The following is a 22,850-nucleotide window of genomic DNA, read 5'->3' as shown; positions in this document are numbered from 1 at the left end:
CGGGTGCAAGTCTCAAGGTTTGACGCCACTCCGGCGACTTGCGCGTCGATGGGGATAAAATGATGATGATTAGACCAACAAAACACCCAGTCCCTGAGCGGAGAAAATCCCCGACCCAGCCGGGAATCGAACCCGGACCCTTAGAATTGGCATTCTGTCGTGCTGACCACTCAGCTACCGGGGCCAGACGTTTCAAAATTTATATTTAATAACGCAATTATAACGAAAATAATGGTTCAAATGGCTCTGAGGACTATGGGACATAACATCTGAGGTCATCAGTCCCCTAGAACGTAGAACTACTTAAACCAAACTAACTTAAGGACATCACACAGTTCCATGCCAGAGGCAGGATTCGAACCTACGATCGTAGCGGTTGACTGCAAGTATACATCTATGCTAGATTCCTTCTGTAATATTTGTAGTTGGACGTTTAATATTGTGATATAAATATTTACATACTGTCCCAAGGCACATATCTGCCATGGATACAACTGGGTCATATGATTTTCTGGGCAAAAGAGTACATACGTGTTCATAGAATTTCGTCAAAGAGATCATAAAAATGTTTTTCACGAAAATCAAACTATTTATTAAGAAACACTGACGGTTCATCTCTATAATGGGCATATATCTCGATCTCCTCCAAAATATTTAATAATATGCCTTTATTAGCGTAATGAAGGACTTGCATATTCTGTTGCACCATCCCTTCAGCATGCTGATTAAAACTTAGGTTTTGGCCGAAGACTGATATTGCTCGTGCGGTACCTAATGTATGTTCTTTGTATCGTGTGGTAAAGCTTCGGCCTGTTTGGCCAATGTATATTTTTCTACAATCACCACATTGGATCTTGTGAACCCCTGATCTGAGAAATCTATCGTTATCATTACCTACAGTATATCTTAAATTATTTTGCAAAGTATTGTTAGTTTCAAATAGTATTGTTATTTCAGAATTCTTAAATAAATTACTAATCCTATCCGATATGCCCCCATGTACGTCATTTTTGTGTATTTACGAGATCCTATTAGTGGTTTACTTTGTGACTGTTGCATTTTATTAAACATAATGTCAACTTGACGCGTATCGAAGCATTGGTCTTCGCAATCTGTTTTAGAATAGTTGTTTCTTTTTTAATTTCATTTTCTTCAAGGTGTTATTTTTATCATCCGGTGGATCATTGACTTAAAAAATGCTTTTTTATATTTGTCAGAATGACATGACCTAGCATTAACAATAACATCAGTAGTTGTATGTTTTCCGTATATGGCGAAGCAATGTTTGCCATTGTTAATGGGGATTACGTGATCCAGGTAGTTAATACGTTTTCGATTTTCATGTTCAACTGTAAATTGTAGTTTTGGATGTACAGAGTTCCATTTTGCAGTAAACCTTTCGATTTCACCTTTTGGACCACTATAAAGTATTAAAGTATCATCTACGTACCGTTTATAATACAAAACTTTGTTTGCAATGTCTGAATTATTTTTACAAAATTTTATTTCAATGTAGTTTACAAAAATATCTGAGACTGTGCCAGCTAAAGAATTACCCATCGCTAAGCCATCTTTTTGATAGTAGATTTTACACTCCTGGAAATTGAAATAAGAACACCGTGAATTCATTGTCCCAGGAAGGGGAAACTTTATTGACACATTCCTGGGCTCAGATACATCACATGATCACACTGACAGAACCACAGGCACGTAGACACAGGCAACAGAGCATGCACAATGTCGGCACTAGTACAGTGTATATCCACCTTTCGCAGCAATGCAGGCTGCTATTCTCCCATGGAGACGATCGTAGAGATGCTGGATGTAGTCCTATGGAACGGCTTGCCATGCCATTTCCATCTGGCGCCTCAGTTGGACCAGCGTTCGTGCTGGACGTGCAGACCGCGTGAGACGACGCTTCATCCAGTCCCAAACATGCTCAATCGGGGACAGATCCGGAGATCTTGCTGGCCAGGGTAGTTGACTTACACCTTCTAGAGCACGTTGGGTGGCACGGGATACATGCGGAAGTGCATTGTCCTGTTGGAACAGCAAGTTCTCTTGCCGGTCTAGGAATGGTAGAACGATGGGTTCGATGACGGTTTGGATGTACCGTGCACTATTCAGTGTCCCCTCGACGATCACCAGTGGTGTACGGCCAGTGTAGGAGATCGCTCCCCACACCATGATGCCGGGTGTTGGCCCTGTGTGCCTCGGTCGTATGCAGTCCTGATTGTGGCGCTCACCTGCACGGCGCCAAACACGCATACGACCATCATTGGCACCAAGGCAGAAGCTACTCTCATCGCTGAAGACGACACGTCTCCATTCGTCCCTCCATTCACGCCTGTCGCGACACCACTGGAGGCGGGCTGCACGATGTTGGGGCGTGAGCGGAAGACGGCCTAACGGTGTGCGGGACCGTAGCCCAGCTTCATGGAGACGGTTGCGAATGGTCCTCGCCGATACCCCAGGAGCAACAGTGTCCCTAATTTGCTGGGAAGTGGCGGTGCGGTCCCCTACGGCACTGCGTAGGATCCTACGGTCTTGGCGTGCATCCGTGCGTCGCTGCGGTCCGGTCCCAGGTCGATGGGCACGTGCACCTTCCGCCGACCACTGGCGACAACATCGATGTACTGTGGAGACCTCACGCCCCACGTGTTGAGCAATTCGGCGGTACGTCCACCCGGCCTCCCGCATGCCCACTATACGCCCTCGCTCAAAGTCCGTCAACTGCACATACGGTTCACGTCCACGCTGTCGCGGCATGCTACCAGTGTTAAAGACTGCGATGGAGCTCCGTATGCCACGGCAAACTGGCTGACACTGACGGCGGCGGTGCACAAATGCTGCGTAGCTAGCGCCATTCGACGGCCAACACCGCGGTTCCTGGTGTGTCCGCTGTGCCGTGCGTGTGATCATTGCTTGTACAGCCCTCTCGCAGTGTCCGGAGCAAGTATGGTGGGTCTGACACACCGGTGTCAATGTGTTCTTTTTTCCATTTCCAGGAGTGTATTATTAAAGGAGAAATAATTGTAATTAAGGGTACATTCAAGTAATTCTATAAATTCAATTATTTATCGTTACTCATAGCCTTATGTTGTAATAAATTGTCTTTAATTATATTGATCGTCTCACTAATAGGTATATTTGTGTATAGATTTTTAATGTCCAACAAGGCAAAATTAGCAGTTGCTGGAATCTCTATATTATGGATTTGTTGAGCTAGTTCGTAACTATTTCTTATGCTTCAGTTATCTTCATATACATAAAATGCTTTCAAGACTTCATTTGGGTTATTATTCAATTTGTATGATGGACAACTCTTATAATTAATTATGGGTTGTATCGACTTCTCTTCCTTGTGCAACTTGATCTGGGACCTTATTTTGGTTGTTGGGGATTCATTATTTTTATAGAATTTTTTCCCCAGGTGTCAATAGATGGTCATTGTTATCTACTAATTTTTTAATCCTTATCTATGACTTTGGGGTGGGATCTTTAGTTATTTACGAGATTTCGTTTTCGTTAAGGAACGAAAGTGTTTTAGAAATATAGTCTTCTTCTTTAATGACAACAAGTGTATTCCCTTTATCACCTTTCACCACAATAGCAATTCCAACTAGTAATTTATTGATAATGTTTTTAAGTACTTTATTTTGGGTTTTTCCCCGTAATTTATTCTTCACTTTGATAATCAGATCTTTAGTTTTTAGAGCTGTCTTGCATGCGTCAGATTTATTTTTCTTTGATATTTTACTTGTAGCTATGACATCAGCAATTATATGCTTAACATTAATTTTATTTAATGGCGGTATTAAATTATATTTCAGACCTTTGTCTAATAGAGACATTTAGTCTGTCGTAAACTGTATGTCTGTAAGATTCATTGTCCTTTGGAAAAACGGATGCACATCGTTAACTTTTTCTGAAAGCTAATTTTGTTGTTGGCTCATGAGCGAGTCCATTTTTTTTGGTGTCCCTCAATAATTTTTTTACTTAAAAAATCGATATTCCCGTCAGCGCTGCCCAATAATGTGGAATAAATTAAAGGCGAAACTTCATTATTTATTAACTAATGTGAATTGTACATTTCGACATTTAAACGATCTTTCTCTTTAAAAGCTTCTCTAATTTCGGATTTAATCCATAAAATGCTACTCTCTTGTTGTACTATTTTGCAACATGAGATTTAGATTTGATATTAAATTTAGCATACTTTGGTATCACATATTTGATGACACATAATTTATAGCATTTAATTTTCATATTGAGCTTCCTGATTTTGGTTCTAGTACTTTTAAACTATTTATAATTTCCCATTGGCTGACTAGACAAACTTTGAACAATTTTAATAAACATTTTTGGAACAGTGATAAAAAAATTTATAAAAACTTTTTCTTTTTAAAATTCACTCTTGATCACACCAAATATGCTACAAGAACGTAGGTGACCCGTTTCGGTCATATCACATGACCATCATCAGACCTGTAATTTAATTTAGAAAGTGATAGAAACCTTACTAGATTGACAATAAAATCTGACAAAATGCTTATAAGGATTAAATACAATAAGACTTGTTATACCCATGGCATCCTTCGAAGATGGTAGTTGGAGCACTCTTCTCAGCTGCTGTGATGTCAACTGGGTCCAGCAAGTGATGGACATACGCTTAAATACGAAGAAGCTCCACCTACCTCTTCTCCCTCTACCTCACGTCAACCAATCAGTGTAAAACGGGTTCACATAATCGTCAAAACGTAAAAAAACAAGTTACAATAATAACATAAAAATAGTTATGTATAAAATATCTCTTTACAACCGTGGAACGTATTAAATATTGTATAAAATATCAATTGAAAGCTTTAAAATAACTGTACAGATGATGTATACTCAGTGTACCCTCTATGGGCTAAGGTGGTACTACCACATTGGCTTCAAAGCTAACGATGTTGTGAAGGTCTTTAGCATTGCGGCATCATATTGATTGTTAGTTGTGACTCGACTGCAAGTATACACCTAGGCTAGATTCCTTTGTCTGTCTTATATTACCTTTATTTGGCACTGGAGATATATGTCATAATGGAATGATCAGCTGCATCTAAAATGTCATAAAACTGATTTATTAAAAATGGAATCATATTTCGTAGTATTTCTACATGGAAGTTTAAGATTGTGATATAAATATTTACATACTGTATGATCTCTTTAACGAAATTCTATGAACACGTATGTACTCCTTTGTTCACAAAATCATAGTGCCCAGTTGTATCCATGGCAGAGATGTACCTTAGAACAGTATGTAACCCCAGATGTAGTATGGACGGGCTGCTGGCGGTCTCTACGCGGTGTCGGAGTGTGTGGGGCTGTTCCCATTGCTACCAGGTCCGGCTCACCGACCTTGGAAACGGAAAAAAAAGAAATGGCTCAAAGCACTATCGGACTTAACAGCGGAGGTCATCAGTCCCCTAAACTTAGAACTATTTAAACCTAACTAACCTAAGGACATTACACACATCCGTGCCTGAGGCAAGATTCGAACCTGCGACAGTAGCAGCCGCGTGGTTCCGGACTGAAGCGCCGAGAACCGCTCGGCCACCGCGGTCCGTCCCTGGACACGAAAGTAGAGTCTTGATTTAATCGACCAGCAAGTCAAGACTGTTCACATTGTGTCGTTTGGAGTTAGTTGTCGGCTGTTGGGATATCCCCGCGAACAACAATGTGGTTTTCAGGTTGGAATATTCTAGCCACCTTTCGGTGGAGTTTCACTGTATTTGGTTATTTGAAGTGAAATAGCGGAATCTTCTGCCTTCTGGCCATTAACGTTCCGTTTGCCTGCCCTGCCCACTGACGTAAATTTCAGGCAGTGTAGTTTCCTCATCGTGTTGTTGCTGTCCACCACGGTGTGTAGTTTGACAGCTGCATGTATGATTGGTTGTGGAGGTCAATATCTTCAACGTTGTTCCGTTGAACTCCCTGTTGTGCCGTGGTCGGGTGAGTGGAAGTTATCTTGTCGGTGGGTCCGTTGACTGTCGGTCGGTTGGGTTGTCGTCGGATCGTGAATGGTTGGCCCGACTGCCTGTCTCACCTAAGCGAGCGTTAATGTTTGAATTCCAGGCCGAACCTCGGACATCTGAGCGTCTTTGGGTGTACTACCTTTTATATTTGTTCTTGTTGTTTGTACTTCTATGGCTTTTTTTTAAATTAAGGTTGTTTTTCCCTTAAGGCGTAAGATTCTTTAGGTCTTCAGCCTAATATAAAGAGCTGTTTCACGTAAGACCTTTGGCATTTTAAAGGTTTAAATGTTGTTGAATTTTCAGTGTTGGGCTTTCAGCCGATTTTGAGTTTGAGTTTTTTTTGCTCTTAAGGTCTTCAGCCTAAATTAAATAACTGTTTCACGTAACGCCTATGGTATTTAAAAAAATTTAATGTTATGGAGTTTTAAGTGTTAGGCCTTCAGCCGATTTGAATTTAACCTGTTTGCTCTTGAAGTGTCTGATTCTTTGGGCCTTCAGCCTAACTGAAGAACTGTTTTAAGATAAGGCTTTGCCTTTTAAATTTCTGTTTTGGTTGAGTTTTGCCTAATTAAGAACTGTTTTATGTAAGGCCTTTGCTTTTTTTTAATTAATGTGTTTAGCTTTAAGTGTTGGGCTTTCAGCTGATTTTGTATTGAAATTTTTTGCTCTGAAAATCTCAGATTCTTTGGGCCTTCAGCTTAAATAAAGAACTGTTGTAAGATAAAAGGCTTGTCTTTTAAATTTCTGATTATGCTTGCGTTTTAAGTTATTGGCCTTCAGCCGTTTTTAAATTAAAGTGGCTTTCAGCCAGTAATTAAGTCCCAAAGATGAAAGCTGTATGTTTAAAAAAAATTTTTTGCCTCTTATTATATTTGATCACATAATAAAGTTGTATGTTCGAGTGTAACTGACAGCCCCTTACTCTGGCCCCTTTCCACAAAAACTACCTGTCCGTCCTGCGGGTTAAGCTGGGCGTCTCACCATTCATTTCCTTAAACATGTACAAAATATTGTTGGAGTCTTTTCCTGTATCGATATTTATCAAGAACTTTCTGAAAAACATCTCTGTCGGTATTATTCATGCAGTTAATTCGAATTTCCTGGTTCTAAGTCTTTGGGCAGTCTTATCAGGAACAACGTTCTTTTCGTCTGGTATGTATCTCATCTGTATTCTTGAAATACTAATCCTCAACAAGAAAGCCAGTTCTGCATTAGCTTGCATTTTAATAAGACTGGCGCAGTCATGCGATTGGTCTTCACGATTACGCGCCAACCATCCAACCAAATAATACCGGAAAGTCTCAGACCTCCAAGCAGCAGAAAGTGATTCGTATTGCCTGTAATGTTTCCATTAGCATTCCACAATACATAATATGGAAACAGTTATTTGCTCAGTCGCATCTGCCTCAATATAAAATGATCCTATTAAACCTGGGTGATTTAGTGAGGTTGATTCCATTAATTTACGGTCCAGTGGACCGGCAGCGTTGAAGATATCTCTTAGGGACATTGTGTAAAAAAATCCAAATTGCTGCTGTAGCAGTATAGATTTTTATTGTGATGGATTCAGTTCAGCTAGGTTATCACAATCAGACCATTTGCGAAACTAAATAATGTTTTTATATAATTTTATTATAATGTTATTAATCGTGTTTTCAGGTATACAGATATTATACTTATGTTCATATATCATCAGTGGTTGGTGTCACTCTGCATTTCTTACAGTGTGGTGAGGATTTAAAGCTCTTGTTTTATAGACTGTTTTTTGGTTCGCTGTTGCTTTTAATCGTCTTTTCTCGTAATTTTCTCTAATTTGATGTTTTATTGTCGGATTTGACAGACTGGTGGTTGTGACAGACAAAGATGCTGTATCTTTCCAATGGCTATGGTGTTTTGATGTTTTCATTTTGTAATCGATATGCCTGTGGGAAGTTGTTTGTGACCGTCCTTTACCTTTGGTTAGGAAGTCAATAAGATTTTAAATAAAATGTTCATGTTTTAAAAATGTCATCTCGACATTATATTGTATATATGGATATTTCTCTCTCTCAAAGGACGTTTATTATTAAACCTTTAGGTAATATGTGTAAAATTTTCAGTGCTAATTCCATTCGTTCTACGTTTGTGGGTATCGTTCATGAAGTCGTTGAACAATCTAGACGGATTACTTTCACTGATTCTTGTGTGGTGCTTCAAATGTTCCAAATGACTCTAAGCACTATGGGACTTAACATCTGAGGTCATCAGTCCCCTAGACTTAGAACTACTTAAAAATAACTAATCTAAGGACATCACACACAGGATTCGAACCTGCGACCGTAGCAGCAGCGTGGTTCCGGACTGAAGTTCCTAGAACTGCTCGACCACAACGGCCGGCTCTCATGTGGTGCCAATATCTTATAGTGAAATAGCGTCCTGTCTGTCCTAAGTAAAATTTATTGCAATCCTGACATTCGATTCTGTTTATGGCTGCGTTTGTGTATATTGGTGGGATTTTTTTCCCTGTCTGAAATCTGTGGCGGGTATTTTTGTTGTTTCTGTATACCAATTGGATACTTGTGTTCTTCATTATTCGTCTGTTTGACATTGTGTCCTATTCCAATATAGAGCTAACAACAACATCCGCCATAGATATGGAATAAAATAAAAATGCCATGTAACTTTCGCAGGTGCGCTGCAGATGGCAATCTAGCCGAAATGGATCCATCGCAGTGAAACACTATACTCCTATAGTAACTACTTGGATTGTATTACATAATAAATTGATTCCATAAGGGGAACTTAAATTCACATTTCGTTAATGGTTTTCTACCGCTCAGCTTTTCACATAAACTAGGAATAATTTTCTAATAAATTTAGTAAAGCAAGTAAAACAACGGTTATTCATGAAGAGATAATGCAAGCCCCAGAATCCCAATAAAGATTTATCGTAGTTTCTTACTTGTTTAGCCGGCCGTGGTGGTCTCGCGGTTCTAGGCGCGCAGTCCGGAACCGCGCGACTGCTACGGTCGCAGGTTCGAATCCTGCCTCGGGCATGGATGTGTGTGATGTCCTTAGCTTAGTTAGGTTTAACTAGTTCTAAGTTCTAGGGGACTGATGACCTAAGATGTTAAGACCCATGGTACTCAGAGCCATTTGAACCATTTGAGCTATCTTACTTGTTTAGATGGAAAATTCTTGACTATTGCGAACTTTTTTCAATGCTACACAGCAAAATACATGACTGAGAAACATAACTCGTATGCATGAAGATTGCCTCTTCTGCAGATTAATTGTAACACCAGTGTGCAGTTCTAAAGCATCGAGTGCACACCTACCAGCGCAGCGCCGCGAAACGCATCAAGAAGGCGTTGATCGCGCGGAGATGGAAAGAGCGGGCAGCACACCACCTCCAGGAACACAGAGTTCAGCGTCCCCTGTCAACGCTGATTTAACCAGCCGACAATAGCTTGTGGGGTTTAGTTCGGTTGCAAACTTAGAGAGGGGTTGGGTTGTTTGAGGGAAGAGACCAAACAGCGAGGTCATCGGTCTCATTGGATTACGGAAGGACGGGGAAGGAAGTCAGCCGTGCCCTTTCAATGGAACCATCCCGGCATTTGCGTGGAGCGATTTAGGGAAATCACGGAAAACCTAAATCAGGATGGCCGGACGCGGGATTGAACCGTCGTCCTCCCGAATGCCAGTCCAGTGTGCTAACCACTGCGCTACCGCGCTCAGTGCAAACGTTGAGAGCGTTAGTACAGAGTATTATGAAGGTGATGCTTAGTCTCAGTTGTCCGAGTAGCAATCGAGAACACAATAGGAGGCGCAGGGAGCACGCGAATCAAGAAATATATACTAATATGGATATTGTGTCTGTTCTTTCAGAAACGTCCGAAAGAACAGACACCGTATTCATATTAGTATATCTGCAGTCGCACTTTCCTCTGTGGCCTCGGTGGCTCATATGAATAGAGCTCTGTCATGTAAGCAAGAGATCCCGGGTTCAAGACCCGGTCGGGGCACACATTTTCACCTGTCCCCGTTGATATATATATCAACGCCCGTCAGCAGCTGAAGGTATTAATATAAAATTCTGATTTCGTTCCAGACGGCTGCAGGTCATCAATGGTGTCTGTTCTTTCGGACATGACCGAAAGAACAGACACCATATCAGTATAAGTATATAGTTCTGGCAATACTGGCCATGACCTTCTTCTGTGCGGATGCACGCATATTACCTGAACTCTTGCGGGACTAGGTAAAAATGTCTTCCACGAGTAATGAGTGCGCTGGGTAGGGACACTACGAATGTAGTGTGTGGAGATACAAGGTGAGAATGTGAGTCTCGCGGGAGGCGTGCGAGAGATAGTCTCTGCAGTCGCACCATCTTCTGTGCCCTCGGTGGCTCAGATGGATAGAGCGTCTGCCATATAAACAGGAGGTCCCCCGTTCGAGTTCCGGTCGAGGCACACATTTTCACATGTACCCGTCAGCAGCTGAAGGTATTAATATATAATTCTAATTTGGAAGGAAGAAAAGTTAACTCCATTTCCTTTTTAGAAATAAAGAGTCCAGTTATTCTCCAAGTGATTTGTATAGACGATTTTGTTCTTGATACCGGCCATCGCACATTATCTGCTTCCTTATTTCTATCGATGCTGACTTCCACAGCAGCTGCCCAGAGTTCCAGAACCAGCGCTGCCTTCGCTGTACGCCGCTCCGTCACAGCATGTCAGTAATATTGCTCTCCCTTTTCTTTCAAAGGCGCGTTGCTATTAATTGTTCTTTCTTTTGCCCTTGCTTCTACCTATAACTTGTTGCAGTGCTCTTCTCATTAAAATGCCCTCTAAACCGCCTCCTACACTAACTGCGCCTACGCCTGCGGCTGCTGATGGCTTTGATCTAAGGCAGGTTCAGAAACACCAAATGTTGCAGTTGATGATGGCCGTCTAGCATCTCATTAATGCACAAGACGACGCTGCATCAATCCCGGCATCACAGCCAGCCACATCCAAGGCACCTCCTCTGTGCGTTCCACTGTTCTTGGCCTACAATGACCAGCAACACTCCAGCAACAGGAGTGAAACCAGAATTATACTCAGTTCAACGCTCAGTGTGCGACACAAGGTGCAAGGTACTGTGAAGCTTTCCTATATCTCATCAACGACCGGCACAGGAGTTTACCGCCTCACTCAGACGTTATTCCCGACTAGTAGGTAATGGTTAGCACACTGGACTCGCATTCCGAAGAACGACGGTTCAATCCCGCGTCCGGCCATTCTGATTTAGGTTTTCCGTGATTTCCCTAAATCGCTTCAGCCAAATGTCGGGATGGTTCCTTTGACAGGGCGCGGCCGATTTCCTTCCCTATCCTTTCCTAATCCGATGAGACCGATGACCTCACTGTTTGGTCTCTTCACCCAAATCGACCCAACCCAATCCGACTAGTAGGCCGGAGTTGCTGGTTTTAGATTTAGTTACCGCCCTCACTAAGTATTACTATGATTGGGTACAGCTTGATTGAACTCCTTACAAGTTCTCTATATTGCAGAAAAAGCCAGAACAGACATACTGTCAGTGGTCACTGAACTTCATTGTTTAACACGACAGTGTCGCTTTCAGTGTAGCTGTGGACAGTACTATGGTGGCGCAATGATTTGGCATGTCGTTACGTACAGTAGGATTCACGAACAAATTCTTAAACGTTCTGATCCTACTTTGAAACAAGTGTTAAGAATTACTGAATGTCAGGACTCGTGTGATAGTACCGTGGAAAACTTTTAGATAACTCCCATTTGCAACGTAACGCGAAATGAGAAACAAGCACGGCCTCGCGACCGACCACCGTGCTCAAATACGCCATCACTCCGCAGTCAAAGTAAACCAGAGTCAGTGCATGTATCTGGTGTGAAATCATGTCCCCGGTGCTTTTCCACGCATAAAAGACAACACTTTCCTTCGCTGAAGGCGAGTTACTTTGCTTGTGGAAAGCCAGGTCATGTACCATCCGTGTGCTTGCAGCAGGAAAAGAACTCTACCCATGTTCGCTCTCGTAAGCGCGGAGCACCTTCTAACTCAGTGAATGTAGTTTTTTATAAACCGGCTACCGGTGCTAGTAATGATCACATTTAGGATGTGCCTTCACCCTGGCCAAGTGCTGTGCAAACGAACTGTTTGTGCACTTAGTCACTGCCGGACGCTAAGTGCGACTTCAGTTAGACACTGGCGCTTACACTGCATAATCGTGCCACTTATGAGCAGTTAGGCTCACCGCAGTTGACAATGTTTTGCACGTCTCTTACTGCGTATAATGGTCTGGATATTCCAGTGCTTGGTACATGGTTTGTCTGCCGCATTCCAGTCTCACAGTAGGACAGTGAAATTTACAATTAAGCGTTCATGAGAATGTAAAAATATTTTTGGGTTTCATTCATTTGATTTGTTTGGACGTCGTATTGGTGTGGTAAGACAGTGGTCTTATTGCTGCTGTCCAGGCTAGTCAATGGGCTTCTCCCTCAGTAATCTTACCAAAACCTTCTGCAAGGCTTCGTGTTTGTATTCACTTTAAATCCACTGTGAATCCGCAGGCAATAATTGACATTTATTCGCAGCCTCGCTCTGAGGAATTAATAGAAGGACTTAGTGTGCAGACCGCTGTTTGTCAGAAATTGACTTCCGCCATGCAGATTTCCAAATTCCTCTTGATTAGGAGTCACAGAAAGTGTTTGTGGTCAACTCACATTTTGTGCTGTTGAAACTTTTGCGATTACCCTTTGGCAGCGCTTCCACAACTGGCATATTATAATGCTATTTAAAAAAGCTCATTGTAAAAGTTCCCTTCTGGACGATATTATCGTGTGACAACTTACACATGAGTAACATATCAATAACCTTAGTACACATTATCAAGTGCTTTCAGCTACAGGTTTGAAGTGTCTCCACAACAAATGTGCCATTTTTCAGACTGAAATTCAATACTTGGGCCACATTCTTAATAGCGAAGGCATTCGTTCCTTCCAATCACACTTGCTGCCCATCTGGGACCTCCTAGTCCCCAGGAAGTGACGGAATTGTAGTCAGTTCTAAGGAAGATGACTTTTCTTTTTGTCAGCAGTCTACTCACCGGTTTGATGCGCCCGCCAAGTATTACCCTCCTGTTCCAACCTCTTCATCTCGGAGTAGCACTTGGAACCTATGTCCTCAATTATTTGCTGGATGTATTTCAATCTCTGTCTTCCTCTACAGTTTTTGCCTTCTACAGCAGTCACTGTACCATAAACGTCATTCCCTGATGTCTTTACAGATTTCCTCATCCTGTCCCTTCTCCTTGTCAGTGATTTCGACATTTTCCTTTCCTTTCAGATTTTGTGCAGAATCTTCAAATGGCTCTGAGCACTATGGGACTTAACATCTACGGTCATCAGTCCCCGAGAACTTAGAATTACTTAAACCTAACTAACCTAAGGACATCACACAACACCCAGTCATCACGAGGCAGAGAAAATCCCCGACCCCGCCGGGAATCGAACCCGGGAACCCGGGCGCGGGAAGGGAGGACGCTACCGCACGACCACGAGCTGCGGACTGTGCAGAATCTCCCAATTCCTTACCTTATCAGACCACCTAAATTTCAACTTTCGTTTTTAGCATCACATTTCAAACACTCAATCCTCCTCTGTTCCATTTTCCCCACAGTCCATGTTTCACGGCCATACACTGCCGCGCTCCAAACGTACATTGTCAGGAATTTCTTCCCCAAATTAAGGGCTATGTTTGAGACTAGTGGACTTCTCTCGGCCAAGAATGCCCTTTTTGCCAGTGATAGTCTGCTTTTAATATCATCCTTGCTCCATCCGTCATTGGCTATTTTGCTTCCTAAGTAGTAGGTTTCTGTAACTTCATCTACTTCGTGATTATCAATCCTGATGTTAAGTCTCTCGCTGTTCTCATTACTTTCGTCTTTCTTTGACTTACTCTCAATCCATTTTCTGCAATCATTAGACTGTTCATTACGTTCAGGAGATCATGTATTTCTTCTTCACTTTCAATGATGACAGCAATGTCATCAGCGAGTCGTTTCGTTGATATCCTTTCACCTTGAATTTTAATCCCACTTCTAAACCTTTCTTCTATTTCCTTCATTGCTTCTTTGATGTACAGTTACACCTCTTTTAATCAGAGCGCTTAGTTTCTTGTCGTTCCTTTTGGTTCTTGTACATACCACATGTTACCCGTGTCTCCCTATATCTTACCCCTATTTTTCTCAATAATTCGAACATCTTGCATCGTTTTACATTGTCAAACGTTTTTTCCTGGTCGACAAATCCTATGAATGTGTCTTGATTTGTCTTTAGTCTTGTTTCCATTATCAACCGCAACGTCGGAATTGCCTCTCTGGTGCCTTTACCTTTCCTATAGCCAAACTGATCGTCATCCAACGCATCCTCAAATTTCTTTTCCATTCTCCTGCATGTCTTATCAGCAACTTGGATTCATGAGCAGTTAAGCTGATTGTGCGACTATTTCCGCACGTAAAATCTCTCACAGTCTTCGGGACTGGGTGGATGATATTTCTCCGAAAGTCAGTTGGTACGTCACCAGACTCATTCGTTCTACACACCAATGTGAATAGTCGTTCTGTTGCTACTTTCCACAATGATTTTAAAAATTCTAATGGAACGTTATCTGTCCATTCTGCCTTATTTGCTCTTAAGTCTTCCAAAACTCTTTTAAATTCTGATTCTAATCTGGATCCTCTATCTCTTCTAAATCTACTCCAGCTTCTTCTTCTATTACAGCAAACAAATCTTCCGCTTCATAGAGGCTTTTAGGGCACTCTTTCCACCTATCCGCTCTCTCCTCTGCATTTAACAATAGAACTCCCGTTGCCTTCATAATAATACCACCCTTGCTTTTAATTTCACCAAAGGTGGTTTTGACTTTACTGTATGCTGAGTCAGTCCTTCCGACAATCATTTCTTTTCGTTTTCTTCACATTTTTCATGCCGCACTTATTCATGCAGCAATTCCTATTTATTTCAGTCCTCAGCGACTTGTATTTCTGTGTTCCTGAATTTCCCTGAACATTTTTATACTTCCTTCTTTTGTCGATCAACTGAAGTATTTCTTCTGTTACCCATGGTTTCTTCGCAGTTACATTCTTTATACTTATATTTTTCTTTCTAACCTCTGTGATGGCCCTTTTTAGAGTTGTCCATTCCTCTTCAACTGTACTGTCTACTGAGCTATATCTTATTTCTGTACCTACAGCCCTAAAGAACTTCAATCGCATCTCTTCATTCCTTAGTAATTCGGTATCTCACTTCTTTGCTTATTGGTTCTTCCTGACTAATCTCTGAAGCTGCAGCGTACTCTTCATCAGTGCTACGTTGAGATGAATCTATATCTGCTCCTGGGTACGACTTACAATCCATTATCTGATTTCGAAATGTCTGTGATGTAATCTAACTGAAATATCCCCGTATCACTCGGCCTTTTCTAACAAGGGGAAGGCCTCAGACACGGTCAACCGATTCGGCTCAAATTTGGCAGGTCGCTCGTGTACAACCTAAAACGAAGGAATCTAAGGTATTTTGGGTCAACACCCCCGCGTTTTTTAGAAAATCACCCCTAAAAGTTATGACGAGCAATCGGCTCAAAATTGGCGGGATCGACAGATAATTATAAATAGAGCATTTTTCATCATCAGGTATGGGGTCCGAAAACACATACTTTTCCAGAAATCGAGGTAAGAAACTTTTACAACTGCCGCTTCTGTACCCACATGGTAAACGCTTTTCAGCGACAGCACCGATACCGTAACGGCTAAGGTAACTGACTGGGAATTGGAGAACCTGGGTTCGAATCTCGTAAGAATCCTAGCGGATGTTCTCCTTTTCTTTTGTATTTTTCCATATCTCAAATGATGAGGATAGGAGGGTTAATAAGGCAAGTAAATCAATAAAGAATGATAGTAATATGGTGGGCAAATAAATTTCTCAAACCTCTTGGGATAGTAAGCAACTAAAATGCTACTCCAGGTCACTTTACAATGGCTCTTCCAGTCACTGTTTCGGGTCCTCACTTTTCTTCGAACAAATAGATGGGTGGTACTTGTCATATAAACATTCAAAACAAGTGTACTCACGGCACCAAAACATCTAACGAATGCGATCTTTCGACAGCTGCATTGCTCCTTCCGAAGAGCAGGCGGGAAACAAACCTGGTTTCCATTTAAAAATACGTCTTTTTCGGGAATTAATTTTGATGCGTATCACGCATACGATATCATTGCCTGAAAAATCGGTGCTAAAAGTTGGTTATGAATTATGCTGTGAATAGTTATTGCATCCGTGTAAGTGTGCAATTCTCGCTAGGTTTCCAGAAGCACACTGCAATTCTGAAGCCTGGAAATAGAGTTTCTAACCTGGCGACAGAAATAAATATCACACGGCTGGCACACAGGTGTGCAGTTTGGCGGTATTACTTTTACTGTGAACGTCGTTTCACCCTCGCCATCTATAAATATTGTGTCATATATTGTAGCATTAATTTGTCCACGCTAAGAATCCAATATTAGACAAAACTTGTTATCAGTAACGTATGGTTTTAAAACATTGTCAAGAAATGTTCTGTAAATCGCATTCGTCAGTTTCCCGGATTTGGAGCAGGTAATGTAAACATTTTTCAACGAGTCGGTTAAACGAGTGACCTCTTCTATAACCCGAGGACCAAATGTAACATTCGTTTCTTGTAAACACAGAAAAACCTCAAGCAACACTTTTCCAGAGGCTGTGATGGCATATCGCGCCGTGTGCGAATGTGTTAGTTTGATAGGTGTTGATCACGTAATCACGATTGAAACCGGTCATAAGTGACGCCGTTTACGTGCTGGAAAGAGCCGCCACTTTTTGTATATCTTCTATATTTTGTGCATCCTTAAGAGACAGTTATTTAGTGACGTGACGTTGACGAATTTTATGCTCCGATTTGAAATTTCTTGCAGCAAACGTAAAATCCTTGTTGGCCGTATATTAAAGCCCACTCCTGAAGTATTCTAGTTGTTACATTCTCGTTACGTCAACGAGATTAGACAAATAGGTCGTATGTCCACTTATTTATCACCTGGTATTTGTCGTATCTTGTCCCTCCTTTAACGATATCACTTTCCCACAATTTCAAATCCCTCTTCCTTTTCAGCGCTGTTGTTGCTCCATTCATTTGTAGCGTTTGTAAGTTCCAATTTGGATGATTCCTGGCTAGCGCTACATCCTTTACTTTTACTTCAAGGGGTATAGCGCCGTGGTTCAAGCGTTTAGCAACCGGTTCGTAATACTCATCGGGAAGAGATGAAGCACATATTCTCAGTGACGTGGAGATTTCCGAAGTGTTATGACCATTTTGCGATTCACTAGTCGGTATATCTTCCACTGAATCACCTCCTGCTTCGTCTTCATGGTATAGTACTTCAAGATCAACTAAAGTCATTTCGTTCGTCAGCTCCAAAATCGCTCGACGATAGCCGCTCCTATGAATCTGGAAATCCAAGAAACAGAACTGCCTGCTTCCGGTAGTGTATTGATAATGCATCTGTCTTGCAACACTTTTACAAACCAAAACACAGTGTCGGTAACTTCCCGCTTGCCATCGCCTGTGACAGGCTCCCAAACTACATGTTACAGCGCTAGTCGAAGGGTGTACATCCTCCATTATTCAGACTGTGCACCTGAAAGATATGACACGACAAACAATAGCTAGTTACTACGGCATAAATAGACAAGCTAATTACTGCAAACTACAAACAGTACTCGTCATATGTTACTTATGGAAGAACACTGTATTCATACACAAAACGTATTTCATTCGGCGCATTAACGATGGAAAAATCACTACATGTATCGGCGAGGTTCGCGGCAGCCTAATTACGGGAAACAACTCTTTCCGACTGACTTCTATAAGGCTCGTGCTGGACACCTTCACTCTTCCAGGTTCACAAGTATGATATGACGAAGAGGCAACCGGGACAACATAACTCTCCCTGCGTGCATTCTGTCCCGTGCCTCGCTGTAAACAAGCGTCGCGCGGTTGGCTATCTGTGATGCCTCGTGAGGCATTAGCAGCACTCTTACTCGGAGTTGTTTGTGTGTGACAAGCCTTAGGAGTTTAATACTTTTCTAACTCACGGCGTTTGAGAAATTAGTTTGCCTACCTTATTATTATCATTCCTTATTGATTTACTTACCTTATTAACCCTCCTATCCCTATCAATTGAGATATGGAAAAATACAAACGAAAAGAATAACATCGGCTAGGTTTATTCGAGATTCGTACCCGATTCTTCCGATTCCTAGCCAGTTACCTTGACCGTTGCGCTATCGTCGCTGTCGGCGAAAAGCGTTTACCATGTGGGTACAGAAGCGGCAGTTGTAAGAGTTTCTTTCCTCTATTTCTGGAAAAGTTTGCGTTCGCCGACCCCATACCTGACGAAGAAAAATGCTCTATTTACAATTATCTATCGATCCTCCAATTTTGAGTTGATTGCTCGTCATAACGTTTAGGGGTGATTTTCTCAAAAACGCGGGGCTGTTGTCCCAAAATATCTTAGATTCTTTCGTTTTAGGTTGTACACAAGCGACCTGCCAAATTTGAGCCGAATCGGTTGGCAGTGTCTGAGGCCTTCCCCTTGTGAGTATGCCTCCTCCTCTTGTGTGGTTATTACTAGCTGAAGTTTATTACTGCAGTCAATTAGTCTTTCTCCTCTCTCATTCCTTGTCCCAAGCTCATATTCTCCTGTAACCTTTTCTCTTACTCTCCTACATCTGCATTCCAATCTCACATGACTGTTGATTTTCATATCGATTTACATACTGTATTACTCTTTCAGTATCCCCATATACTTTCTCCATCTCTTCATTATTAGCTTGTGTCGTCGGCCTGTATACCCGAACTATCGTTGACGGTGTTGGTTTGGTATCGGTTCTTATAACAAATTTGTCACTGAACTGTGCAGAGTAATACAGTCTCTGCCCTACCCTCTTATACGTACCGAGTCCTACTCCCGTTATACCATTTTCTGCTGCTGTTTATATTACTCAATAATCATCTGACCAGAAATCCTTCTTTACATTTAATTTCACTGACCCCTACTATATCTAGATTGAGCCTTTGCAATTCCCTTTTCATATTTTCTAGCTATCCTACCACATTCAAGTTTCAGACATTCCAGGCTCAGACTCGTAGAACGTTATCCTTTCGTTGTTATCCAATCATTTTCTCGTAGTCACCTCCTCCTCTGCAGCCCCCCCCCCCCCCCTCCCTCAGAGATCCGAATGGGGGACTATTCCAGTATCTTTTTCCAATGGAGAGATCATTACACTTTTCATTTACAAGCCACATTTCCTGTGGGTACACGTTGTGTGTGTTTAATGCAGTGGTTTCCATTGCCTTCTCATCCTCATGCCTTTGATGATGGCTAATTGTTCTGCCTTTGGGGACAGTTTCCCAGCCTGATGACAAGACTGCGTTCAGGGAACCTCAGTCCGCACCTCCGCTCCCTTTGAGAAGACTTTCGGCAGACTGAGGGTGATTTTTTATGCCGGAAGTCTTCGGTATGCTGTCAGTGCTGATTACTGATCAAAATTTAAGCTCTTGTTTTTGTTTTCTAACTCGGAACTGAGGACGTTTCGGAGAGAGACATATTGCATGCTGTTCATACCCAGATAGCGGATCCGTTGTGTCGTTTGCTCGGGAAGAATGTGCCTTTCGTTTGGACCAAAGAGTGTCAGGATACATTTAAGAAAGAACTGCCATGTTGAGTGTCAGATGCCTTATTCACTTCGATCCCGCTAAACCTCTGGTTTTGGCAGTAGACGCTTTTTCGTACAGTATCAGAGCAGTGTTCCCGCACAGTTTGGTTCACAGGGTAGTACGATTGCTTTCGCTTCCAAGTTATCACCCAAAACTCCATGTAAATATTCCCAAATAAAGGAGGAAGCACTCGCTGTTATCTATGGCTTGACTAAGTTTCACTATTGTCTGTTTGGTCGGAAGTTTTACCTAGTGACGGACTAAAAGCCACCTTTCTTTCACCTGCCCAAACCTGTTCTGCAATGCACAGCTCAGAGGCTGCAACGTTGGGTCTTGTTATGTCGCAGTATCAGTACTAACTACTGTACGGAGCTGTACCCATCGACTTCGTCGCCGCAGCAGATCATTCCCGGCGCTCATACCAGCGCCCGCAGTGTACCCGCCATCGTCATTGACGCCCCTTCCATTTTTCGTCAGGAGGAGAGCGGGCACCTTTCCGGGGATTTTTCGATCGACATCCCCGTCTAAGCGTCGGACGGATGTCAGAGTGCGGTCGGGGCGCGGTAACGGTCCCGCTTGTAGCTCCCGGCTCTTCACGCCAGGCAGCTTCCTGCCTCCCCCTGTCACAATGTGGCACCCTACACGGCAACTGTGAGGCATTTTGGTGGTGGGGGGGAGGGAGGGGGAGGAAAGTGCAGTCCTAAAATCGATTGCACACCGATCAGCGCAGCGCCGCGAAACGGCATCAAGAAGGCACTGACTCACTCGCCGATGAAAAAAGCGGGTAGTGTCACGTCTCCAGGAAGACAGAGTTCAGCGCCCACTGTCAACGCTGATTTATCCAGCCGACCGTCGCTAGTCGGCCCCAGTTCGGTTGCAGACATCGAAAGCGTTGGTGAGTGGACGATTTTGATGGGATTCTGTTAACGAAAAGGGGACATACAATTCGAGGTTTATTTCCCCAAAACAATTAAATAATTGTAATAAATTACACTGTGGCTTACAAATTACAGTGACACAAACAAATCAAGCTGCTTACAATATGAGGTAATAAACATGTTATATACCACAGGTAAACAGAGAAACTTCAAAACTGTTTACACTTTGATACATTAACAAATAATCATTGTGCATTAAACTACATACTTTCACCTAATACAGTTAAATTTTTAAATGTGAAGCACAAATGTATAATTTACAATTAAATTTTCAGTTGAAGTTACTCCTTCCTATACCTTCTTTAAAAGAGTGATAAAATTTTCAACAGGTATCTTAGTTAAAAAAGCCCTAAAATCCTTACCACAACAATACGTACATGACTAAATATATGTATGGCAAGGCCCAACATCAACAGCGCAAAACACATTCAAACTTTCGCCAACATGGGCCGCTTGCCGGTCAAAACATGTTACGACTACAGCAGCGGGCAAACTTACAAAGGTTATAACACAGGCCACCTAGCAATCTTGCCAAAATCAGTTTACACGAAGGATGAAGAAGGGGGGAGGGGTAAACACAATAAATACCATGCGGAAGTGCACTTGCCAAACCTGCTACTGAAAATACAGTATAAAAAGCTCTCAATTAATGACAAATCCGGGATAGGCCCGGCAATATTGCACCTGAGCGCTAGTAGCCAAAAAAGGTTGACGGTTACCAAGGTCTGACATCATCTTAGGGCTAACTGTCACAACAAATAAATAAGAGTAAAAGAACAAGCAAATGCCAATGCCCCAGAATTTAAATAGGATTAAGTACACACGAGGCCAAAATCAATTGGTAGCACCTTGGACATCGTCTTAGGCTTAATTGACACTACATATAAATAAAGGTAAAAGAACACACAAACGACAACTCCCAGCAATTTAAATAAAATAAGTAAGCACAAGGCTGAAAGCAGTTGCTAGCAACTTAACAAGCACACATAAAAATATCAGACTGCTGCCACATCACAAACGGAACAGGCGCGCGCGCAGTCCCCAGCAAGGCAGAAAACCAATAACACACACTCCAGCAACCGAGCCAGCCTGACCACAGTAATTTCAACTCAGAATCAGGGCGCGTGAGCACACCGGGTCCACGCAAAACACACACTGCTAAATAATTCCCACCAACAGATACGGCTGATCCCTGGGCGGGAAAACAGGGGCGACGACCGGGTACACGCCAGCAGACACACCCAGACTCCGGCTAAAACGGAATCATGCAGAAAATATAAACAACAGCTGAAGTAAGGTGAAACGAACCCCGCCACGCAGACCGGACAGAGCAAACACACAGAAAACCTGCCCTGCAGTCCTTACAACTCCTGGGTGCGGAAACCCAAGCGATATCGTGGCACCCTTTTCAGAGGCTGAGAACCTGGAGCGATCTCGCGAGGGAATCCAGCAGTTGTCCACTACACCACATCATCAACACCATCAACACGCCATACCGCCCGACGCCCAAATCAACGAGGCCCGCCAACAACGCGCCGGGGCGGAAGGCAAAATACCACCAGCTCGGTGCGAATCCAACTGCCGAGCCGAGCGCGCACGGCCCCCCGCGAAAACGCTCCAGAGGGCATCAGCCGCCTCAGCGCCTGCGCAGGCCGAACCAGACAGAAACAGAAATACAAGCCGCTATCGATAGTGCCGGATACGCAACGCGCCAGAGAAATGGCACAGTTGGTACTGTATTAGTAAGATGATAGTCAGTCTGCGCTCTCCAAGTAGTAAATAGGATACAGTAGAAGGGTCAGGACGCACAGGAATCGAGAGAAGGTTAACATTATTTTCTTTTTAAAAATTGCTAGTGATACGTGGGGAGGCGCTGGCGCCAGTCGCTTTCTCCGTTCGAATCACCCGGCCTATTGTTTCCCTCTGGCGTTGCTTATCTTCGCCTCATTGGCCGGTAGTGGTGCTGGTGAGCTGGCGGGCGGACTGGGTTTTGGCTTCGGAACGGCCGGTACATGTCGCTGCTCAGAGAGTGAAACTTGTGTTTGCGTGGAGTTAGCTGGATTTGACCGGTGTATGTGGCTCGGAGTGCGGAAGCGGGCCTGTTATT

The sequence above is a fragment of the Schistocerca serialis genome, chromosome 8 (assembly GCF_023864345.2).
Source record: "Schistocerca serialis cubense isolate TAMUIC-IGC-003099 chromosome 8, iqSchSeri2.2, whole genome shotgun sequence".
In the NCBI taxonomy this organism is placed as follows: Eukaryota; Metazoa; Arthropoda; class Insecta; order Orthoptera; family Acrididae; genus Schistocerca; species Schistocerca serialis.
The sequence above is the reverse complement of the archived record's forward strand: the minus strand, read 5'-3'. Positions refer to the sequence as shown.